We start from the raw sequence: 26,589 nt of genomic DNA on the forward strand, positions 1-26,589 counted from the left end.
ATGTAACTTTTACTACTTTTTAAATTCGCCATAGTTGGTAAGTGAAGTAAATTGGAAGAAAAGTAATTAAAATAATTCTTAAATGTTGAGTTAATTGAAAAATTGCAAACCTACTAAAGTGATTATCGGAAGCGCAGCTTCAAAGAAATACTTTCGCACACACCCATACTCGTACAAACACAGCTCAGCCAATTCGCAACAGTGAGCTCATCACTCAACATTGAAGCTCAGTTCGACAATGTAATGCTCGTTCACGAGAGGTGAACGCACAGTGGTTAAAGCGGAAAATAATTTCAAAGTTATGTGAGTGATTAAATGATTGTATGCGCTTTATGGCCACTCACTCGCAGGTATTTGAAAGCGATCGTTCGTGGTGAAGAAATTGATTTGAAATTATGCGCGATCGATGAACAGCGGCTTCCACATGTATGATGATCGAGTGCGATCGCTGCAAGAGCAGCAGTGAAAACTTGCGCGAATAATAGCGAAAATGTATGCAAAAAATTCAGCGTTGCGCGCCTGTGTGCACATTGCAGCTCAATGACGACTCAGCTGCTGCTGACAGCGCTTGAAGAATGCAACAGTGTTGCGTGCGACTGAAGTCATCGAGAAGGTGGAAAAAAAAGATTTCAATACAAAGACACCGAAATTTGTTATTGTATTTTGTTGTGCTGCAAAAAATGCACCGCAAAAGTTGGGTCATCACAGTCACGCATGCTTCATCGATTTGGGTGAAATTCGACATTAGAAATGGCATAGAAATGACGGCGATTGTCGGCATAATGGAGCTATAAAAAGTGCGTCACCAAAGAGATCAGAGGGAATTGCAAATGAAAAGCTAATAAAAATCGTCAATGGAAATAAAATGCATTTGAGGCAGATCAAATAAATTTCGCCGTCATGAAAATTTGTAGTACAGATACACACACACGCGCATACGCAAAATGCGAAATTAAGATAATAAAGAAAATTGCGGCAATGCAGATCTGCAACGCTGAGCAACTAAATTTTTTTCAAGTTGCCTTGCATATGAGTGCACCTACGTGCATGCATACATACATATATTTTTATTTTGTGGTGCCATGCGGTCTGTAACGGGTGTTTTTTTAGCTACGTGGGAAATGTCGATGTTGATAACTATGGTGTGACAGCTGAGAATGACAAACTGTGTTGACACTTCTGTTCAGTAAAGTTTGGCAACTCACCATGAAAAGTTTAACGCCAAAACAATGCTTCCAAATTGTGGAGATTTACTTTGAAAAAACAGAAAAAAAACTTGCTCGCGAAATTCAGGCAGCACTTCGCCCATTTTATGCTGGCGGCATCATCGTTCCTTACTTCTTTCGAAATGAGGATAGAGCTGACGTTACAATCAAAAGCGAGCGCTATCGAGCCATCCTGACTGAATTTTTCTTTCTAAAAATTAATCAACTAAACATCGTCGACCTTTGATTCCAACAACAAAACGGCGCTACTTGCCGTTCAGCGTCCTTAGCAATCGATTTAATATATTGCAACATTCAAGCCACCATTGACGCTTCGTTGAAAGAAGTACTCAAAAATTGGACTGATTGGACCATTTGACACAAACCCGCGGCGGACATATGCCGGATATCAAATTCAAAAACTAAATACCATCAACTTATGTATCAGCTTATAAAAATGCATTCTAAAAAAAAATCTCTGTTTTGTATTTCAAGTTCTCAAAGCTCTTAAAAAATCACCCGTTGAATACATTCATAAGCACATTTGATTTACTGCAGCATTCGCTTGCACTCGAAATTGCTTCATTTCGATTGGAAATTTCTCCCTCAAAGTATTTTATTGTTATTACTTTCTTTCTTTCAGCAGCGGTTTTTATTTTGGAGTATGAATTTTATGACTATAAGGCAAAGGGTCGGAATATGAATAATATGACTGACTATAAGACACAGTTGAAGAGCCAATTTTAAACAAATGGACAAGTTTATTTTCCAATAATATTTCTTAAAGCGTTCCAGCCCTCCCAGTTTCTGTCACTGCCCGAGATTGGCCTTAACCGTCAACCACCTACTTGACGAATGTCCACACTTCGCAGCAATAAGGAAAAATATCTTCGATAGCCAAATCCCTTCTTCGCTATTAAATACTACTTCTCCAGAAAACATATTAAAAGTATCGGAAAACTTATTACGAACAGGATTAAACCCCTTAATTTGATATGGACAACCACAGCTTAAAGCTAATTTCATCAAACCCTCACTCTTACGTTTAAGTCTTAATTAAATTATTCCTCTTTATCCCCTGGCAGCCAGTGCTCCTTATTTCGTGTAAAAATAATTTATTGTTTTTCCTCGTTATAAATAAAAAAAATAAATAAATATTTCTTAATAGCAAAACATTCCGACTAGCAAATATTTAATTAAAATTAATAAACACAAAATTTGGTTTAAGTTAAAAATTAGTTTTAAAAACTGCCTCATCAGTCCAGCAATTCAAAGAAAATCGAAACAATGCCAGTAGTGGCGAGTAAACGTGCAACTGTCCACGAATGCAGCCGTGGCATGCGACCTCTCAGCCAGTAGATACAAAATTTGCTATAACTCATGCCCGTAGCGGCAAAGCTGCGCTTCTCCTTTGTTTTTGCTTCATTTATTTATTTTTCATGTTTATTTGCATGGGTGACCAGATCGGTTTGCATAAAGGCTTTCGTACAATTCTACAATTTCACTTGAGACAAATGAGATTAATGAAATAAATAAAATAAATGCACGAAATTATAATTAACTAAACAAAAATAGTTTATTTTCTTCTAATAACAAGAATTTATAAATAAATACGGGTGGTCGTCGCGGTAGCCGAATAGGTTTGTGCGTGACGGGGTTTGGAAACCACAGTAGGCATGAAGCATCAAAAGACTACTCATGAAAAGCCAACTGCCCCACGGAGGCGGCATAAAATTGTAGGTCCCTCACGCAAAAACATTTTTCAATGCAATAAATCTATTCACAAATAAAAAAAAAAAAATACTAGAAAAAACATAATCTAAAATGTAATATACTATTTTCAAAACTTGAAAACGTATATACTAGGTTGCTCAATAAGTTTTGCGGTGCGATAAGAGAGGGCGTTGCTACTAGCCAACATTTTTTTGTGCTGTGTTGATACACTCTTCATAGGAAATTTCATTCCAATCTGTCAATTCATTCTTTGCGTACAAGCCATTTAGTATCAATATGCCACAGTATTTTCTACAATGGAAAAAATCAAGTTTCGAGCAGTGATTTAATTTTTATTTTTGGAAGATTTACAAGCAAAAGAAATTTATGAACGAATGTTGAAAGCGGATAAGCACTTTTCACAATCGATTAGTAGAGTAGAAAGATGGTTTGCTGAATTTAAACCTGGTCGTTCAAACCATGAAGACGATCCACGCCAAGGACGTTCAAAAACAGCCACAATACCAGAAATCGTAGAAAAAATACAGGATATTGTATTGCAAAATCGTCAACTGACTGAAAGAAATCTAGTAGAAGCCCTAGGCATCTGATTGGGTAGGGTGAGCAATATTTTGACTGAAGTATTGGGTTTCAGAAAGGTTAGGTTAGGTTAGCCTGGTTGGCATTAAGCCACGCATAGATCTGTTGGTCCCTAGCGATACCAGATGGAGACCGACCTCTATGAATTGTGAAAGTAGACATAATGTAGGATGCCAACACTTTTGCCGAATCCAAGCAGAGCTGGGAGATCCGCTTTTGAGACGTCCCCCAGGCCCTCGAACAGTGCGGCTCCCAGGCATTTTAAACGCGTTTTTAATAATGCCGGAAAAACGCACAGAAGGTGTTCTAAAGTTTCCTCAACATCCTCTCTGCATATCCTCTATTTGTCCGTGTTAGCAATACCTATCTTGTACGGGTGTGCAGCCAATAGATTATGACCTGTTAGCATACTTATGATAGTTCAGAAGTCCTTTCACGAGAGCGTAAGTACGAATTGAGTAAGTTTTTTATCGTTAGCTCTACACATAACTTTTGTTGTTTTGCATGTGGGCAAATTAGTCCACCTAGCTTCCACTCGCTTTTTCATGTAGTCATCCATTTCGGTTTATATTGTATTTAGCGGTTTTAGTATGTCGTTCTCCGGGATTCAGAAAGCTGTGTGCACAATGGGTGCCGCGTTCGCTAACAATGAAACAAAAAACCCACTCGAATGCGACTTTCTCAGCACCATTTGGAGCGTTTTGGAAAGGATAAAGTGGATATTGTGCATTCATTCATCACTATGGATAAGACTTGCGTCTATCACCATTGTCCTAAATCAAATCAAGAGGCTAAAGAACGGTGCGAACCTGGTTCTTTGGCTCCGAAAGGATTTCGTATCCAGGAATCGATCAAGAAAGTTAGTTTTTTGGGATGGGAAAGAAATTTTGCTTGCGTATGACTAGCATACTGGTAAAGCAATGAATTGTGTATGTTATTGTAACGTTTTAGCCCTGTTTGCAAATGAAAACAATTATTCTTCATCAGACCAAGAGCCTTTTGACAAAGGCTAAAATCCATGTATTAAAGTTCGAATTATTGGAGGATCCAGATTTGGTCCCAAGCGCCTACCATCTGTTTCCAGACCCAAAAAAAATGCATGCATAGAAAGCGTTTTTCATCAAATGATGGGATCATAATAGCTGTTGGAGCGTATTTTGGAGCCCTTCAAGATTCTTACTTCAGGGATGGAATTCATAAATGGAAATCTCGTTGCAACCAGTGTATTGATGTTCAGAGAACTATATTGAATAATAAAGTGTATTTCAAACCATACAATTTTGTTTTTCTTATCCAACCGCAAAACTTATTGAACAACCTAGTATTTATTTTACCGAAAAGGCTCTCAACTGAAATGAATCTGGTTTCAAAGATAATTATTTATCAACTTTTGCGTTACTTTTTTTAGTTTGTCATAAAATCCGCTTTGCTTGGAATTCTTATTGCAACTGGTGAAACTCATAGGCTTTATACCGATTCTTCTCTCAGGAAATATAGTGGAGAAAGCAGTCGATTGAAAAACTGCTTTAAATTGCATTCAATACTTTTTCCAGTTAAACAAAAAAAAAGAAACCAAATCAAGCAACGACTGTCATGCAATTTTAATTAGAAAAAAGTAAAAGCCCAATAACGTCAAAGTAATTTTACAGATGAACATACATACATAAAATACATCCATACATACATATGTACGCATGGAAAAACTCCAATAGAGGAAAGCGCAAAAAGAGTGAATCCTATCAACAGCACAGCAAAAACGTATGCAAAAGCGACAACAACAATAGCGAAATTCTCTTTTTCTCATTAAAAAGCAATTTGCTTGTATTGTTATTTATTTCTCTTTTTTTGTTTTTTACCAATATTGTACTACGCCAACTCACTATTAGTATTTTCTTCTTCATTACGAACGCTTTAATTTCTTCTCTCATCCGGCCGTATTGAGACGAGGCAAAGTCACGTCAATTGTTTGAGGGCTTCGTTGCACACACATACATATGTACTATACTTTGTATACATACAAATGTAGGCATGCATTTACTATGCATATATGCACATACACATATATATGTATGTGTATAAAATTTAGCGCGACGAATTGATTGGCAACAGTTGCATCAAATGCAATGGGCAATTTGACGCTTTCTTCGTTTCGTTGCAATAAATATTTCAGCATGTGTGCATGTATGTGTGTATTTTGTGTGTGAGTACTGTTGTAGGTCATAAGGGAAAACGCTTTAAAATTGTATGATTTGAGTGAATAGAGAGTGAATAATTTCAGATTTAAGTGCAGCGATTTTTTATTTATTTATTTATTTAAGAAATTAAGCTGTGCCCGTAAGATTGTTTATTCTTTTTTTCAATAAAGAGGTTTTTAAACTTATACATTTGTAAACGTTTTAAGTTCGTGTATTACGTGAAATGGCTGCCAAACTTCATATAACTTGCATTGCAGTGAAGTTTGCATGAAATTTCATATGTAACTCACGGTAAATTAGTGCTCAGTTCACGCCGTAAAAGCACCGCATGCTAGCAACATGATGCCAGCAACATGTTTTCACACCTATTTAAAAAGCATATTCATTTAAAATTGAACGAAGAATTCTAATACTCCACGATATGGCCTTTTTAAGCGAAACGTCTTCGCAAAGAGTGTAAATAATGTTTATATAAATTTAATAATGTTTATATTAATTTATATTTAATCAAAAATATTTCAGAAAAAAATTAAAAATTATTTTTAAGTAAAAAGAAATCATGACAAATTTAAGGCACACAAGGATTAGGATCCATACCTAAATAAATGCGTTGGGCGTTGCGGCTGTCAGTCTCTCTTCGTCTGTCATACACACTGCATATACAAATTTGATGCGCTAGAGATGAATAAGCATAGCGAAACACTCGGCACGCTAATTTAGGATGGATATACGGTGTATAAAATATTTTAAGGGCGTTAAGAGAAAAGCGGCGGAAAAAAGCAGTTTTTCGAAATTTTTTCCAGCGATGCTTTGAATAAAGCAAAATTCCGCACAAGGTACTTTATTAAATATTTTATAAACTGTAAAAACACTGTAATAAATTTTAAAATTTTATACTTTTTTTTTTGTTTCTTTTTTTAAGTAATATGAAAGAAAATTGTGTTTTTCCTCGACGATGCCCTCTACGAAAGGCGATGAGGGCAAACCACATCTTGTACGTAGAATTTTGTCTATTCATCGACTTGTTTCCAAAAATTTTTCAAAAAATGGTAATATACAGAATTCCATCAAGATTATAATGGAAAATATAGAGTTAGTTTAAATTCCAGCGCAATTTGTTTGAAGTTATCAGTGCATTCAACTTAAAAAAATGTTTTCGGTTCGGTAAAAGGTTCGAGCAAGAGAGAAACAAAAAACCGATATCAATTGGCCGCCTCGGAGCTATGATTTAAGCCCGTTGGACTATATTTTGTGGGGAGCCGTTAATAACAAATGCTATGCGAACCATCCAGAAATTTGAGCCCAAACAATCGAAAATGTGCTTAAAAATTGGGTTGATCGATTGGCCTACTGTAAAGCCAGGCGTGGCAGTCATTTGAACGATATTATTTTTCATTCATAAATGACAATGTTCAATCTTCAAAATGAAAAAAAAATTTGAAAAAATATTGATTCGTTTTTTCTTATAGCCGATTCAAAAAGCAAATTTTACATGTCCACCCTTTAGAAGTATTTACTATTTGGCTGGTCATGTCGTCCCAATGGATACAAACGCTCCGGCCCTGAAAGTATTCGATGCGGTACCAGCTGGTGGTAGCAGGTGAAAAGCAAGGCCTTGGAAAGATCAGTGGGGAAGAACTTGGCTTCACTTGGTATGTCCAACTGGCGTCGGTTAGCACAACAATAAACAACAGGAACGCTTTGTTAAACTCGGCCAAAATCGCGTAAGCGGTTATCGCACCAATGAAGAAGAAGAGAAGTATTTACTTTACTACTTTAAGTGGACTTTTTTTCACCTTAATTTTTGGCTCTCGATAAATGTACTCGCGTTCCCTTTTCATTTTTGTGCTATTATATTGTTACGAATTAGTTACGTTTTTAACCAAATAAAATGTCCCACAATAATTCCTTTGAGTTCGATTTAAAATGTGCGAAATCCAAACACCGATCAGTATTAACGAATGCATGAAATTTTCTTTTATGCGGGAAAAATGCGCAACGCCGTCAGCTTTTGTTATACTAAAACTTCATAAGCTATAAAACTGTATATCTAACTTTGGTTTTTAATTCTGATTAAAAAGTTTGAAATATATACATAGTAGATGAAAATTTGTCGAATTTCTGAAAATATTTTACAAAGTTTGAAATTTTAGTTTATCTTTGTGGAGGTAGCACGACCGGTATACAATCACCAGCTCATACAGTATCGGGAAAATCATCCTACGCCGGCATAAGGTCATATCTACTAACTATATTTTATCTCTTCCCAGGAAAGAGTGGGGAGCTTAGATAATTTAAGTAGGCAGGCTGCCCACTTAAATTATCTAAGCTACGGAGCGAAAGAAAAAAATAAATCTCTCAATACAAACATTTGGTATCACTATGGATGAATTTCTGGTATATGTGCGATCTACAGGATCAACCAAGTGAAACCTAACCTAATCTTGCTGTAAGACGAGCAACATAGGTACATACACATATTTTCAAAAAAATGAATGAAAATTAAATAAACGAAAGTCAAGTAGTCAAAACTGGTAAAAATATCGCGATTCTATTATTTTGACGTACACAGATATACATAAATCATAAATAACAGGTGTTATTGGAGAATGGATCGCGTAATCGAGAGATGATAAACGATTTTTTATGGCCGGAATTGGGTTGTATTAATCTGGACAACGGTCATTTTCAACAAGACGACGCTACGTGCCACACAAGCAACGAAACCATTGATCTTTTACGGAAAAAGTTTCCGGACCGTGTTATTTCTCGAAGAGGTGATCACAATTGGCCACCGCGATTTTGTGATTTAACACTTTGTGAATTTTTTTTTTGAGCCACGTGAAGAGAAGGTCTACGCCAACAGCCCAGGGTCGATTCAAGACCTCACAGACGGAATTCGTGAGACTATCGAGGACATGGGGCAGCCACTTTGCAGTTCGGCTATAGTTCTTGGTGCAAATATTGATTTTGCAAGGATATTCATCATCAGATTAAAAGAGCATTCAACAGCCAAATTAGTGATTTGGGTCTTTTCTAATTTATACGGCGCTTCCAGATTCTAATTGCTGCCGTTTGTAATCGCTCCTACACCGACTCTACGTTCTTCCACTTTTCTCACCCTTCAACTCCAACTCGAAGCAACTTAAATAGCCATTGATATATTGCGACCAATCTATGCGGCGCGGAACTTTTATGTTAGTTTCAATTGTTTTCCTCTTATTTTGAGTTACCAGTTAATAAAAACATTCGTTGCGAAAAAAGAAGCTCTTATCAAGACCCAAACCGAAAAAGTAATAATTTAAAACAAAAATACTAAAGCAACGTATACACGTTGCTTTTGTTGTATCAACAATCCTTACGCCCAGCACACACGCTGCGATTGTTGTATCAACGCGTTGTACAGTGCGTACATGCAATTGCAGGCAATGCCCCACAGTGATTATAGGCCACTAGTGTCTAAAGACTGACTGCTGTCTGAATGCCAGCCATAGCTAGGCAAGGTATTTGATCTGTGGTCTGCTCAAATCTACTGCAAATAAATTCCAATGTAACTTCATTTGTATGTATGTGTGTACATACAAATAAATTCACTACATAAATTCACACTGTTTAGATACATATGTAGGCACATATTTACATACATATATCTTTCGCCAAGTGGTGGAGCTAATCATGGGCCATTAAATTTTTATTGCCGTTTCACCGCAATTGCAAAGTCGCAAAAAATTGCCGGTTGTAAAGTGTGCAAGCAACTATGGTCAACGAAAATTTGACATTAACGCACATAGTACCTTCACAGCCATTTGCATGCATACTTACTTACATACCTATGTATAAATGCATTATACTACATGTGCATTTATGTAATATATGTATGTGCATATGTACGACACTTCTTTCTACTTGCAACAAAACACCGTTGAATGCAATTGGAAAGCAATTGAAGACATTCATTACTGAGGTTGTGCACAATTGAAGGTCAATGCTATTGCCATTGTGGGTGTCCATCGTGGATATTATTATTATTCGTGGTATATGTGCCCTACTAGGGTCATAAAAGTACGTTTCAAGTCCACTATCAATAACAGTAAATAACACCTTGTTGACGACGCGAAAATGTCGAAAGCAGAAACTTGAAAAAGTGGTAAGGCGCAAAGAGGGGGAAAAGAAAGTTATGTTCGTGCGTTTTCCACCTTTATGCTATGTATTTTATGTACCATTTACTTGTTGTGGTTCGCTTAGCTATTGATAATTGAGGTTAAAGACGTGCGGCATTGTAGGTCTGCCAGGTTGACCATTTAAGGAAAGGTTAAATGTTAAAGACAACAAATTTGGTGGCATCGAAGCTAATGCGGGCGTTTTGTTCACTTTAATGCGCACATACATACACCCAAGTGTTAGTATTTGAGGTCACTTGTAAAGGGTGTTTCAAAAGTGACATCTACATGTACCTTTTCTATGCCATCTTAGACATTTGTTAAGTTGACAATTTTACACGATAGAAAAAATGATTGAAACTTATCAGAAAATGGTCGATAGCAAATTCATGAATGAGTCGACAATTGAAAAGTTGGTGGAAAAATTTGAGGGAACTGATTCTGTGAAGGATAGAAAGAGGACTGGGAGACCAAAAATAGAAAATGCTGGATGTTCTGCTACTGCTGCCCTTTCCATCATTTGTTAATGAATGTTTCACAGCACGCAAGATATATATTTAAAGAGGCCTAAGCCATCTTCTAAAGGTCTGAAAAAGGTTGTTTTGGTGGCGTAATGTAAATCTTGATTAGACCTTCTGAAGCAGAAAAACTTACGAAATTAGTTATAAATACAATTCGCTCCATCACTTGCGGATGCATTTTCATCAAAATTTAGTTTCAAGTATCATTCTTTACAATATTTGTAGGTTCTATTAAAAATGAAGGCGAATTTAAAATAAGTACTTCAATGGAAATTAGAGCTCAACTGTTTTAATCATTGAATTTGAAGCCGCTATTTAGAGAAAAATGCGTGTAAAGTTCGCTTGCTGTTCCAAAATCGCTCAAAATGCTTGAGCTTCCGTAAATTGGGCTCTGATTTTTATGAAAATGTGATACAGTTGGTAAAATAGATCGCGTTATTAGGAAGCAGGCGTTTCCAACATTTTCTTGATGAACGAATGCAGAGGCAACAAACGCGTGACCTGCTGTTTACTAAGTAGTGGATATGCAACTCAAAATCTCAACTACCAAATAATTCGCTTAAGTTTTTTTTTCACATTCACACAAAGTACAAATTTAAATGCCGAAAAATGCATTAGTGGCACCTCAAAGTTATTTGGTCTTGCATATCTCTCACACATTAAATAAAGATTCACAGCGCATTTAATTAAATTAGTAGACTAAGAATTTTCTGATGTGTTTTTAATTGGGTTCTCAAGACAATTTATGCCACTCGATGTCAGCCTCCAAGTTATTATGAAAGAATGCTGCGCTCCCCTTACTCAGCCCACAATAGCAACTCAATTGACTAATAAAACTTTAAAAAATGTTTCATTTAATTCTTCCACTTCTCTCCTCAAACTTAGCAATGAAGTTATTAGGAAGCGATAAACCAAAAAAATCTTTTTACTTATGATCTTATAAACTCATAAATCTTTCAAACTCAGCTCCGCTGCATGCAGTGCCCGATGCGCGCAAACTCGCTTATGCGGGCGCACACCTACATTTCTACAAATGTAAATATGTGGTATATGCCATCGGATATCTGGGACTGCACATGCAAACAAATACACACATACACGTACACTCGTATCTACATATACACATGTACATAAATGCAATTCACTCCTGCACTAAATTTATTACAAATCAGAGTTGTGACACTATTTACCATTTGAAAAAAGCGTTTGTTTTATACGGTTCCTTAGAAGAAGAAGTTGCATCGAATCTTGCGAGTGCTTCCGGAATTCCATTGACGCTGACACCACCACCAAATTTCAAGCGCTTGTGGATGAGAAAGAATGCGTGTGTAGGAAGCCACAGTCACACCAAAAACAGCCGTTTACAGAAAGAAGCAACCACCAGCAGCAACGGTAAGCGCTCCACACATATACATACATATGTACATGCACACATGTACAAATATACGCCTATAGAAGACAACAGGCAATAGAGACACACCAGACGCACCCTCGAAAAATCGAAAAGTGGAAAATTGTCGGTGTCTGTGAGGGAACAGACACGGCAGCTTGAGCCTGAGAAATTCCCTACGCAACACACATGACAAGCAGGCCCAAAAACAAAATTAAAAAAAGATGTACAGGCAGCACAAGAAATTTTAATTGCACTACTGTGGCACACAACAGTTGCGGGTCGTCAGGCACTAACACGACAAGCCAGTTGCCCATCTTGCCACAAAACTTCCTCCATACGAGTGCGTCAGTGGGAAAATGGAATATCACAACTGTGCAAACATATGTGCGTATATTGGCTGTGTGTTTACTGTGTTAAAAGGTTGGCACATCTGCTGCCACAGATTAAATAACATCAAACATCAACATTTATACGTACAACGGGACAGTAGTGAAATGCACACCCTAAAACGCTTGAGAATGCGGCGATTGTCATAAATGGTACACTAAATGCAATGCTGCAAAAAATGTGTCCTTCCGCACCCTCCTAACCCAACCCAACCCTGGTTTCATGTTGCCTAAGAAAACTCAAGTGATTGTGAGGTTTTGTGTTTTTTCTTTTGTTTTGTTTAAAAATAGATTTTGTATATTTACTATAAAAATATGACTTTGAAAAATGTGAAATCAATCGTTTAATTCGACAAAATTCACCATTTAGGGACAATAATAAGCATTCAAGGCATACAAAAAGGGAGCGTACAGTAATTGGCTGTGCTGGAGGAATGGTACCACACCGCGCAAGATTTATTGAGCTGCAGGCGACACAAAAATTAGTATTTTCTTCATGCTTTTGAATAAGCAGTACATACATACATAAGACTTTTTCTATTCGCCACTTCTCTGCTCGGCTCACTTGACGAAAAATTTGCATGCGGAAGCCATAACAAAGTTATCGAGCAAGATTCGACCGTAGCGAGTGTGCCTATGCCTCATAACTTATGGTTTAACTCACTAGCGCTACCACTACTGCCAAGATATGTTTATTTATACCAGTTGCTTCATATATTCGGTTGCTAACGGTTGGCGAAAAGAAGAAGCCTATAGTTTACCGAAAGCAAACCTAGACGAAGAAAACCACGCCTATTCGAATTTAAATAATCCAGTTTATTCCAAGTTTTGATTTGAAAAATGTTGTTTCTGAATCTGCGGTATGAAAATAGCCACTTCGATCTTACCCAATGCCATTAGTAAGTCACATCGCATGAGGCATACATACGAGAACAAACGATCGCCAAATTCGGATTAACAGAGAAGAAGATTTTACTGAGCTTTTCGTGAGAATGGTAAGGAATCATCTAAAATGAATTGCTTGTTTCGAGAGGGACACTAAATTTGGGCCTCTGTTGACAACAACTGACTTGACTGAAGCAGGCAATTGAGCTGAAGCGGCCATAATTGCAGAAGAATATTAAGAAAGTTGTGTTCCATCAGGACAGGCGACAGGTTGCACACAATTTTAGTGACAGAAAGCTCCAAAAAATGAAAGGGAGGTTCTATCACATGTCTCGTATAGTCCAGATCAGGCACCACACCTTTTTAAGAATTTTTAGCAAATGCTTATTTTTCCTCTTCTTGATTGGCACGATAACTTCTTCCACGATTTTGGTCGGGTTTTTTTTTTTTTTGGCTGGCAAAAATCCTCCACTGAACCCGCCCAGAGGGTGCCGGCTGGTAATAGGTACCACAGTAGTCCTGAAATAGGAGGTACCTAGCTAAGCTAAATATACAAAGTTTGGTGTTCGCTACTCCTCAATAGTACAACATCATTCGGAGTATCTTTAGCATGGTCGGGGGTAAAGGGCTGGATCAAGGTGTAATGCGACCCGTGCCGAGGATCTGTCAGGCTGGGGGCCCTTTTCAAAAATAACTCAGTCGCAAACGGAGCTTACGGATACCTGGCGCCCTCCGTAATAGCTAGCCTTACCTACGTACCTGGAGCTATGCGTAGGCGGACTTCTCCTTCTCCAACACTCGTGGGTCCAAAAATGAATATTGGCAAACTTAAAAACAAAAATTCCATGGAGACCGGTTCCTCCGCTAAAGGACCGGAAGGAGCTTCCAGCTCTGCAAAAAGGGCAGCGTCCTTGACGAGCCTCTCTTCAGCCCCAATTGCGACTGAGGCCAAGCCTAGTCAAAATTCGGTGGCTAACAAATCTACGGCTGGTAATTTGGTCCAGCCAAACAAGCAACTGTTGCGACAACCGAAAGTTGGTCGCCAAGATGAGGTGACTGCGACCTCAGTCAGCGCTAAAAGCAGTTCTCAGGTCCAGAAATGGCCTACAATAAAAATTTCCGACCCGTCAAAAGCTGGGTACCAGGAAAGGCGCAATGCGGCCAGGTTACTCACTAGAGTTCACTCAACGCCACCAGCTGGGGAAGAACTCACTAAGGAGTTGCAAGAAGCGATCGTGTGGGCGAAGGAGGTACTACCCAATTTCCAGATTGAGCGTCCGGTGCATCCGGACATATCTAAGCGTCAGAGGTCAGCCGAGGGGGACAGCTCGCAGGCAAAGAAAATGAGGGTGCATAATGTCACGCCACACAAGTCTTTTGCGGAGGTTGCAAAAAACCGCATCATAATAGGCGTTGTAGACGAAAACGACCCTGAAGGAAAATCCCCAAGAACCAGTGGAAATGGGTGAATGCTGCGCTGACGAAAGTAGCGATGGAGGTTATGACCAGCAACCCTGGGCCTCCTCCTTCCTGTACAGATGCAGGGTGGTATCAGGGGCAAATAAAGATAGTTGCTTGCGACGACGAAAGGTCGGTGCAGCTTTACAGGATTGCCATCTTTAAAGTTGGTGAAGTATATCCCGGTGCCAAGCTGGCGGTGGTCGAGAAGAAGGAAATTCCGTCTCGTCCAAGGGCAAGAGCTTGGTTACCAACTACTCCATCAGAGCCTGAGGATATCATGCAGCTGCTAAGAGCATGCAATCCTAATCTTCCAGCTGACAAATGGAAATTTGTCAAGTCCTTTGAGGAGAAGTCAACCACCGAGGTGGAGTCGAAAAGAGCCACTATGCAAGTAATGTTACTGCTGACTGAGGACTCACTAGAGCCATTGGCGAAGAGCGATGGCGAAATCAATTATGGCTTCTGTAAGATTAAAATCAGGACATACAGAAGCGACACGTTAGGCCAGCTTGCTGATGATGAAGAGTCGTCTAGCGAGATGGACGTGCACGAAAAGGAGTCAATAGGCGATGTCGACAGTATTGGACACGCTTCTTCTGGGGCGGATTTGACAGAAGACTTTGCTAACCTGTTGTCGGAGAAAGAGCTCCTGGGTGAGGTAGACGCAGACGTAACCTATGAGGCTCCTTCAAATAAATCTGCACCACAGTAAAGCAGCTACAGCAGCCCTTGTTGAACTAATGGCGGTAGAAAATCCTGACATTGTCCTCATTCAGGAGCCATGGGTGAGACAAGGGCGCATATGCGGATTGAGGGCTCCGCACTATAAGCTTTATGCTGCCAGCTGTGCAGGTAAAAGTAGGACATGCGTATTAGCTAAATCTAAACTTAACGTTTTCTTAATCCCAAAATATAGCAATGAAGACTTCACGACGGTAAGCTGGGAAGCAGGTGACATCGAATTTCGTATGGCGTCGATGTACTTGGCCCACGAAGAACCCGTACCACCACAACTGTTGGTGGATTTGACAACGGACAGCGAAGCCTCCAAAAGCAGACTTATACTGGGTGGTGACGTGAATGCACACCACTCTGTATGGGGAAGCTCGGATATCAACGAACGTGGTGAGTTACTTTTCAATTACATTTTATGTACTAAATTGCTGTTATGTAATCGTGGGAACGATCCTACTTTTATAATCAGGAATCGTCAGGAAGTTCTTGACATCACCCTAGTCTCAGATTGTTTAATAGATAAGGTGGTTCAATGGAGAGTATTAGAGAAGCACTCCTTCTCAGACCATCGCTATATTGAATTAATATTAGAAGAAGAAATCCCTCAACCTACTAGATTTAGGAACTACAGGAGGACCAACTGGCAGATGTATAATTACGAGTTGGAGAGAAATCTTCCCGAAATTCCCCCTTATTATCCAGAAAACGAGGAAGAATTAGATAAGCTAGTCAATTTGTTTACCGGAACATGTTGTAAAGCGCTAAATAAGTCTTGCCCTCTTGTCAGGCACAAGGGGAAGACAAAACCCCCATGGTGGTCCTCAGAACTTAGCCTTCATAAGAGTGTATGTAGAACACTATTCAATAAGGCGAAATACTCTAATTTGGAAGACGATTGGGACTTCTATTATGAGCAACTCAAAGTCTATAAAAAAGAGTTGAGGAAAGCAAAAAGATCTTCGTGGAGGTCGTTCTGTGAGGATATAGAAACTACAGCGGAAGCTTCTCGCTTAAGAAAGGTCTTGGCTAGATCAACGACATCTATTGGCTTTTTACAGAAGCCAGACAACGGCTGGACGACTTCTACCAAGGAGTCGCTAAGTTTACTACTAGATACCCACTTTCCGGGGAGCTCTGAAGTCTATAACTCGGGTCCTACCCGAACTTGCAACCCCAGAGTATCAGAATTCGAGATCAGCTCAGATATCTCAGACATAATCAATGGAACTAATATTACTTGGGCTATAGCAAATTTTAAGCCGTATAAATCGCCAGGCCCTGATGGGATAATACCGGCACAACTTCAGCAGCCCCTGGCTCATATCACAAGGTGGTTAGTTACCATTTTCAAAAGTACTCTTCAGTTAAATCACATTCCCTCAGCATGGAGGGAGGTTAAGGTCATCTTTATCCCGAAGGCAGGTAGAAGCTCGCATACCAAACCTAAGGACTTCAGACCGATTAGTCTATCATCTTTTCTACTGAAAACATTAGAAAAGCTGATTGACTCGGTTATCAGGAACAGCATACCCCAATCACGTATGTCACAATCCCAACATGCCTACTGTAAAGGAAAATCTACAGAGACGGCCCTAAACTCACTGGTCACATCAATTGAAAGCTCATTTGAAGTTAAAGATTATTCACTGGCAGCCTTTTTAGATATCGAAGGAGCTTTTAACAATATCCTGCCTAAGGTCATAACGAACACGCTGTCAGACCTGCGCATTTCCGAAACCTTTGTGAATTTCATTGAGCAGTTGCTTACGAGCAGGTTCGTGAATTCGACGTTGGGCTCTTCGGTGATGCGCAGATCTGTCTGTAGAGGTACTCCTCAAGGCGGGGTACTTTCTCCTCTTCTGTGGAATCTAGCTATGAACAAGTTGTTGTTGGATCTGGAGGAGAGGAGAATTAAGGTTGTGGCCTACGCGGACGATGTTGCTATATTAATAAGGGGGAAGTTTCCAGACACCCTCTGCAGTCTAATGCAAAGAACCTTAAAATATGTGGATACTTGGGCCAAAACATGTGGTTTGAGCCTGAATGCGGCCAAAACAGAACTAGTGTTGTTTACAAGGAAATATAAAATTCCCGACTGTCGGCCTCCGACACTCAACGGAACTCTTTTGCTGGTCGGTGAAAAGGCCAGGTACTTAGGTTTAACCCTCGACAGGAAACTTTCATGGAAGCTGAATGTTCAGGAAAGAATAAAGAAGGCTGCTACGGCGCTTTATTCCTGTAAGAGAACTGTAGGCTTAAAATGGGGATTAGCTCCCAAAATAGTTCACTGGCTATATACGGCCATTGTCAGACCAATTATGACCTACGGAGTCCTGGTCTGGTGGCCATCCCTTGATAAGAAAACTTCCATTAAGCACCTAGATAGTATTCAGAGGGCGGCAAGCCTCAGTATTACTGGGGCGCTCAAAACAACGCCAACTTCGGCTCTAAGCGTTATGTTGCATCTACTACCAATTGACCTATATTGTAGACAACTGGCCGCCAAAACGGCTCTAAGATTGAGGGAATCATCGATGCTCAAGACAAACAATTGGGGACACTCGCGCATACTTGGGATGTTTCCAGGTATTCCTAATACCACCGACTTTTGTGACTCGGTGAATACATACCTAGACAGGCCTTATACAGTCCATTTTCCATCCAGAGAGGACTGGGTGAATGGGTTAACAAACAACGAAAACGGGGTTAGTATATATACGGACGGCTCAAAACTCAATGATCAAGTGGGAGGTGGTGTTTATTCGGAAACTATTTTCGCCAATTTATCCTTTCGCTTGCCTGATCATTGTAGCGTATTCCAGGCCGAAATCCTGGCAATCTCAGAAAGCCTTTTAATGCTAAATAAAAGCGTAGTCACTGTTAGAGATATCTTCATTTATTCCGATAGTCAGGCAGCTCTGAAATCGCTTCTATCAAGCAAACACTCGTCTAAGACAGTAAAGGAGTGTTACAAATTATTAACAACACTTGCACAGTACTTTTCTATCAATCTACTCTGGGTGCCGGGACACAGTAACATTACAGGCAACTGTAAGGCAGATGAGTTAGCTAGATTAGGCTCCTCGCTCCAAATTAGTCAGGACAGGCTTGACATACCTATGCCCTTGGCAACATGTAAACTTGTGATAGACAGATACACCATCAGTGCTGCTAACTCCAACTGGAGGCAGTTAAACACCTGCGCTATAAGTAGGCTAGCGTGGCCCGAATGGAACATGGGTCGCACTAAGAGTCTACTTAAGTTAGGCAGGAGGGATCTAAGGATTGTAGTAGGTGTCCTATCTGGGCACTGTCTAATAGGAAGACATGCCAGTAGATTAGGGGCACCAGCTAATGACTACTGTAGAAGCTGTCAAGATATAGAGGAGGTAGAGACAATCGAACATCTACTATGCGGGTGCATGGCTCTGTGTAGTAGGCGGTGGAGATTGCTCGGTTCCCCTTTTCTGGACAGCATTGCAGAGGTTGCAAATCTCAAACTATCTAGCATAGCTAGCTTTTTAAAGGCCACACAATGGTTTAGAGAGGACCAAGTTGAGTAGGATAGGACAGTTCCGGTGGTATCACAAGGGGCCTCTAACTGGCCTAGGTGCGTCGTAGGACAGCCACTTCACCTAACCCTAACCTAACCTTGGTCGGGTTTACCAAAGCACACCAGTCAGTTCTTTGTCGTACTAGCCGCCAGGGGACACACCAAGTTAAGCCAAGTCCTTCTCCACCTGATCTTTCCAACGCAGTGGAGGCCTTCCTCTTCCTCTGCTACCAGAGCCGGAGTTTTTATATCCATTCGGACGACGGGATAAATACATTTAAAGCAAACGGGAAGCTTTTGTGCTAACAAATAAAATAAAAAAATTAAAAATTACAAAAAAGACAACTTCTGCGGGTAATTGATTATGAAAAGTTGAGATTTCGCAATGCCTCCAATATTTTTCGCTTAGAAAATTTTAACTCCAATTCGATCAAGAATCTGTATTGGACGAAGAAGACTTTGTGGCAAACGGAAGGCGCTTAAAATCAAGTAGTTATTTAGCTGTCGTGGCATAATCGGTCCCTTGCGAAAGAAGGTTCTGGAAAGCAGAAAAATCGCCTATCAGGCAGAGAAATTTCTTTTTTGTTTCTTGGTTGGTGTGGCAGATTTATATTTTTGCTTTATGTGCAAAATAAATGAAAAATTATAATTTTTGGGCGCTGCCCTTTATAAAATTAAAACAAAACAGGACGAAATAAATTTTTGTTCAATAATAAAAATTTTTTTAAAATAATTTTTGGAATTTAAATTTTTTACTCGATACTTTTTACTGACATTTATCGAGTACTGATACTTTTTCCGATTCCAGAAACAAGCAAAAGTATAAATACTAAGACGGTATCGAATTATCTTTACTCCCAGTTCATTCATGTACAATACAGAAGTCTTCATAGACAAAATACCCAATCACTCGTCGAAAATTTATCAACTTTAAAGCGGCGAGATTCTGATTCAAAATTTAAACAAAAGCCTGAGGGATAAGACTTTTATAGACAAATAATTAGCAAAATCCGTGAAAAATGCTGATTAAAAATGTTATTCCTTTTCGATATGTCGCTAATCTGTTGGGCAAAAGCTTTCGCCAAAAACCGCGTTGAAAACAAATGCTTCAGCCATTTCTTGCAACACTTTCTCCTCATTAAGATCAACACACACGAGTATGAACAAAAAATCTGTCAAAATGTTTGCTTTGCGATACTTCACTTTCTTCACCTTGCAAGAGTGAGCTGAGCAAATCGACTGGACTGTATGGCATAGCAAGTAGGTAAACAGCGCGCATTAGGGAGGAGCGAACTTTTAGTGTGAAGTAATTCGAATATCAGTTTGAGTAAGTAGATTTCGAAAATGATGGAGTTTTTAAAAACAAGTTAAGAGTAAATTTCGCCATTGTTAGTGCTGGGTACAAAAATGTCGTATTTTGAAGCAGTAAATATAAAATTTAATAACAAAAGGGATTCTCATTCAAATGTAGCAAAATAAAAAAAGAGTATCTGATTCGATAATCTTCAGGATCGATCGTCGAAGCGATCTTAACCTATTCTCAAACTTTAAATGGCTCAGAACATCATTTTTCTTACGCTGCAACTTAAAAGTTACGCTGCCTTAAGTAAAACTACCCTAGCACAGTTTTAAAATTGGATTTGAGTTTGCAACAACGAGTTTGTATTAAGATTTGCATTAAAAATAGATTCAATGGTGCGAAAATCTTAGAAATATTGGGAAAATGTGTCGGTAATGATACTCAAAAGAGAATTTGCCGTGAAGCGATTCGCGGTCGTCGTAGCCGAATGGGTTGGTGCGCGACTATCATTCGGATTTCAGATAGAGAACGTAGGTTTGAACCTCGGTGAAAGACCAAAATGAAGAAAACAAATTTTCTAACAGCGGTCGCCCCTCGGCGGGCAATGGCAAACCTCCGAGTTTATTTCCTCATAAAAAATATCTGCCGTTCGGAGTCGGCTTAAAAACAGTAGGTCTCTCCATTTGTGGAACAACATCAAGACGCACACCACAAATAGGAGGAGGAGCTCGGCCAAACACCCAAAACGGGTGTACGCGCCAATTATATATATAATTCGCCAAAAAGGAAGAATTTGTGGAAGAACAGCTCGTGGATTTTGTACCAAGTTAAGCCACCGTCGCGCACTGCCATCATTATCCCTGAATTTTTGACCAAGAACGAAACGAGTACCATCCAATAGCCATCGAAATCTCCCTGCGATTTTTTTCAGTTTGATCGAGTCAAGGAATTACCAGCGGGAACCCGTTTTAACAGCCGAAAGAAAGTAATAGAAACCGAAGACGGTTTTATACCAAAAATACAGTTCCAGAAATGCTACGAGAGCTGCATTAAACGCTGGCATAAGTGCGTTGCAGTTGTTGGGGAGTACTTTGAAGGCGATATTACCTCTCTTGAGATGTGAACTTGTATTTTGAATTTTCTAATATGTTCGGGAAATTTTTGATTTTGAATTAAGTTTTCCCCATAGACAGCGGATCCATCCTAGTATGCATGCACCCGATTTCTATAAAAAAATATGTATGCATGTATATATATGAAAAATGGCAAGTAATCATCAAGTGCTCGCCACCATTACTTGCTGCATGCCACCACATGTGAATACAGATTGACTTAAAAGTGTGCGCGCACAAAAAACCCATAAATCAATTTAGAGTTTATAAAAGAAGCGAATGAATTGAACAAAAATAGCTAAGCAAATGAAGTGGGGTGGAGTGAAGAAAGAAAGCAATATTAAAATTCACAAATTAGCCTGTAGTGTGCAGCACGCCACAACGGTACATGGCTGCAGCAACAAAAGCCAATTGTGAGCATGAATTTGCAGCGATTTCAACTTCAATTAAGTAGCCCTAATGCAAAGCGTAGTTAACAGCCTACAATTCACACGAGTGGGAAATTTAAGTAAACTTTTTGTGGGGTAGTCTTTTGCTGTGCATTCCTTACTAAATTTTCATGCAACCCGCTATTTGTATGGCATGTTGCAAGCGAATAAGTAGCAATTTGTGGCATGTTTGCAGCACTCAGCAAATATTTAAGTGCTCGAATAAATTAATGCCACATTTATAAAACTGTGAATTTGGTGACTGTCTGCCGAGCGCCCTCGCCCCTGCACACTTCACCGGGTCTGTGATGGTGGGCAATAAATGTGATTTGTTGTGTTTATTTATTTAATGTATTGTATAATAGATATCCGAATATATTTAATTTATACTCTCTTTCAAAAGATTTGTATTTTTGCTCAATCAAGCGCAATGAATATTGGCGCAGTTGACAATTGAAAAAAATAAAATAAAAAATACATATAACAGCAAACATGTTGCAGAGGGGCTAGGAAGGGATGTATAAAACCTATTTTCATTTTTTCAATACAATTTACCAACACTTACATACACGTAGCGGCGACAATGTGCAACATGCAAGTTGCGCATTGTGGTTCATTGATTTTCGCGACACCAAACGACATGTTGTTTTTGTAAACTGTTTTGTTGTTGCTGTTTGTCTTTTTTGCTACTGTTTCTCCGTCTGGTGCAAAGCCACTTACTGCGCTTGTATGCTATTTTGATGCTCCATTAAACAACATGAAAATCAGCAGTATTTGCATATTTTTTTATATTTTTTTATAATTTTTACTGATTTTTAATTTTTTTTAATTTTTATGTTTTTTATGCTGCAGTGACGGCAAACGAGGCGCAGCAATTAAAATGTCGTCTCTATGCGCACCCGACAATATTTACTTAGCCATTGTCGGCATAGAGCATTGATGAGCGTATTACGCCACTGTTGTTGCTATTGTAGACGCGCCTATTATATGTATTGAATGAAACTTTTATGTTCAGACACACATATTTGTGTGCTTTAAAAAATCACTATTTGCATAAATTTTATTTTATTTTGATTTTATTCATTATTTGAAAATGTTTAAATTAATTGTATTTTGTAAACCTGCTCAAATAAAGCAAATATACAATTTTTTTATTTTTTTGTTTTTTTAATTATTATTTTAATTCTTTTTATGCACACTAATAAACACAGTGACTGAATTTGCGTTTGCTGGTAGTCGCTGCATCACTGGTAAGCTGCTTTTGTGAGGTGTGGAGGGGTTTTTTCAAAGTAACTCAATTTAATATTTCAAGTTATTTAATAATATATTTGAAATTTTTTAATATTCAAAGTAATCACTAAGCAAATTTTCTTTTTGTACTTTTTTTTATTTTATTTATTTATTTTTTATTTTTCCTTTGGTGTTATTTAATATTATATAAATCTATAGATTTAAATTTAAGTGCCTTTCTAATATCGAAATTGCGTAAAATTTACTTAACTTTTTTTTTGTTTTTAACATTTTTTTGTTTTTCAAATTTTTAAAATAATTTTTTGTTTTTCTAATTTATTGCATGCTAAATATAAATTTTTGATATACACATATTTTTATGTATTAATACAAACTTTTTGTTTGTGATTGTTTCAAATATTTTTAGTATTTTTAAATTTTATTTGGTTTATACCCATTTTGGTATTTTAAATGAATTTTTTGTGGTACTTTTAAATTTTAGTTATTTATACTCCTTTCGCTAATTTTAAAATATTTTTTTAGCACCTTTAAAATTCAGTTAATTTATCTATATCCATTTTGCTTATTTTCAATTGACTTTGATTTTTTTTTATTATATACATATTTTTTTTTTTAATTTTATTATTAAATACATATTTTTTTTAATTTTAATTAAATTTCTTTCTAAATAATTTTAAGTTTATGTACTTTTTAATAATTTAAGGTTTCTGTTTGCGTTGTTATGCGTTTCGTTCATTTCTAATAGTTTAAACATTTTCTTTCAATTATTTTAGATATGTTTTTATCAATAATTTTAAATTTTTAAGTTTATGCATTTTTAATACTTTTAAGACTTTTTTAAAATTTTATTCTTCTTATTATTTATTTCTTTTGTGCATTTTATTAATTTGTAATAAATCAAATTTTTTTGAATTAAATTTTTTTCAATAATTTTAAGTTCATATATTTTTTAATATTAAATTTTTTTTCTTTAAATTTAATTCTTGTTATTATTTATTTTAATTATGAATTTTGTTAATTTTTAATAAAGGGTGGTTAAATTTCAAGGGCCGATGTTGAATGTGAACCTTAAGTGTTTTTCTGCATTTGATTTGACATTTTTCAATTTCAGACTAACTCAATTAGAACCATAGAAAGATACACAATCGAGCAACGCGTTCAAGTTATTCAGGCTTATTATGAAAACGGGCGTTCAAATCAAAATGCATTTCGCGTGAAATCACTTCGTGATTTTTTCGGTCAATTTAATCGTCCAAATGTACGTACAATCGGAAAATTTGTGCAAAAGTTTGAGCAAACCGGGTCTGTAGGAGATGTGAAAACACCAGGGCATGCTCGTACAGCTCGTACTGCAGAAAATATTGTTGCTGTTCGCGATAGTGTGGTCGAAGAGCCGTTCACCTCAACTCGTCACCGTGCCCAACAATTGCACCTCTCACGCTCGTTGTTGATGAACATTATGCATAAAGACTTGCATTTACACGCTTACAAGGTGCAATTGACTCAAGAACTAAAGCCTCTTGACCATTTCAAGCGTCGTCAATGGTCAGAATGGTGGCAGGAAATGGCAACAGTGAATGACCAATTTTCGAAGAAAATCATCTTTAGTGATGAGCACATTTTCACCTCTGTGGATTCGGCAATAAGCAGAATTGCCGCATTTGGGCGAATGATAATCCAAGAGTGATTACCGAAAAACCAATGCACCCACAAAGAGTGACTGTTTGGTGCGGTTTATGGGCCGGCGGCATCATTGGGCCGCATTTTTTCCAAAATGAGGCCGGTCAGGCAGTTACTGTGAATAGTGTTCGCTATCGTGAGATGATAACGAACTTTTTATACCCCGAATTGGAAGATATGGATGTGGACGATATGTGGTTTCAACAGGACGGTGCCATTTGTCACACAGCTAACGACACAATGGTTCTTTTGCGCGAAAAATTTGATGGCCGAATAATCTTATTGTATTTAATCAAATTGTATTTTATTCAAAATCAATACCGGCCCTTGAAACTTAACCACCCTTTAGTTTAAGATTTTTTAGTTAAATTTTTATGTATGCACGCACATTAAAGCTGCTAAGTATATTTCAAAGACGTTCCATATTCTTCATAAACATTTTTGGGCGCTATTTTTATTTCCATAGAAGACCATTTACTTGTTTTTATAACCACATTTTAATTTCATTCTCCACACTGTTTTATTTTCCTTTATACTATTGGCTCTTTGTCCCAATTTTCACGTAAACTACTTCACGTTTTATTGCTCTGGTGTAAAATTCAAATCTTCACATCTATCCTTGAATCCCTCCCCTAATCAGTGGCTTATTTATCAGTACTTTTGTAGTTAACATAATAGACTTTCATAAATCAATGTTGTGTTACATAAATTCCCATCACTTCATTTGTTGTTGCTTTTGGCAGTGCGTTTCGCTCTCTTTCCACTTCATGCATTCTAGAACAGTTTTTCTAGTGCGCTTATCACTCACCTTATCAACACTTGGCCATCAATAAGCTCACTATGCTTGTACTTATCGTTACTTATCGCTCTCCGCTATGCGCTACAATGTTTCTTAAAGTGATAAGCGCGCATTTAATGCTTAACGCACACACACACACACACACACACACGTGAGTGTTGTGGCTTAGCATAACTTATAGACTTGCATTAGTTTCGTAAATATTTGAACAGACAGGCTGTTCTATATGGAATGAATATGCAAACGTCTGTGAGATTGTGAAGTATGCAGTCACAATAACAGTAAATGTCTTGTTTACTTTGTGTAAGCTTAGTTTTCTTGAAGAGTAATGTTGTGTCTACTTATCTGATGGCCTGGTTTTTAATTGCAGTAACTAGTTCTTGTTTACAGAAGTGTTTTTTCTATTGCTGTGTGACACTTTCTTTGAACAGTTTTAGTAAAAAAAGGCAAAACTTCAGTTTTACGAAAAATAATTAAAAGTTTGTTATATAGCCTTCGCGAAGGTAGGCACCTTGTCGTGGTGCGGGGGATTAGTCGAATCATAAATCAGACCTTATCAAAGGATGGTACATTCCAGTATGGAGCGAATGTGTTCCATTCCTATGGTTAGAGCTAGCTTTTTGAATGATAACTTGGTCATCATCGCCAATCGGACGAGCAAGGCTTGGAACAATGTGTAATACGACCCGTGCAGAGGCTCAGCCAGACTGGGTAACAAGATTTAAAAAATATCCCAGTAGCGAACGGAGTGCTCCGGATACCTGGTGACCTCCGGTTCTATCTAGCCTTACCCGTGTGCACGGAACTATGTGCAGGTGGAAACTCGTCCGAAACTCGTAGGATCAAAAATGAGGTCGGTTCTAATAAAAACATTAACGGAATTGACTGCGATCACTGCTTCAGCCTCGAGCGCGGCAACAGTCAGACCGCCAGTGACAGTATGTGCGAACTTTTTTGTTTTCTAAACTACCTGACGAGGATACTTTTTTTAGTTCTGAGACTATCGTAAAGCTGGAGTAAAAATTCATTACTATTTTGAAGGCAGGTAACATCGGCAATCTTCTACGTCGTCTTAACTAATTTCCTTCACTATAAACTTAACTATAAATTTTATAGGACGTATCATTTAACCATCAGATATGTCGGTTCGGGAGTTTAACAAATTTTTAGCACTAGATGGCACTTCTTCGTCGAATCGACGACGCGAGTTTT

General features: G+C 38.1%; 1 protein-coding gene across 2 annotated transcripts in view; it reads right to left on the bottom strand.

The window, feature by feature from the left end:
• The window catches only part of LOC129247634 (protein sickie), a 153,689-nt gene that overhangs the window by 123,106 nt on the left and 3,994 nt on the right, over positions 1-26,589 (bottom strand). Inside the window, exon 1 of one of the 2 annotated variants that reach the window (XM_054886837.1) lies at positions 22,213-22,311. The exons of the other annotated variant lie outside the window; for it this stretch is intronic. The gene's annotated coding sequence lies outside the window, so the exon portion shown is untranslated. Of the gene's footprint in view, positions 1-22,212; positions 22,312-26,589 lie in introns of those variants that run through there. 2 annotated transcript variants of the gene reach the window in all.

The sequence above is a fragment of the Anastrepha obliqua genome, chromosome 5 (assembly GCF_027943255.1).
Source record: "Anastrepha obliqua isolate idAnaObli1 chromosome 5, idAnaObli1_1.0, whole genome shotgun sequence".
Lineage (NCBI taxonomy): Eukaryota > Metazoa > Arthropoda > Insecta > Diptera > Tephritidae > Anastrepha > Anastrepha obliqua.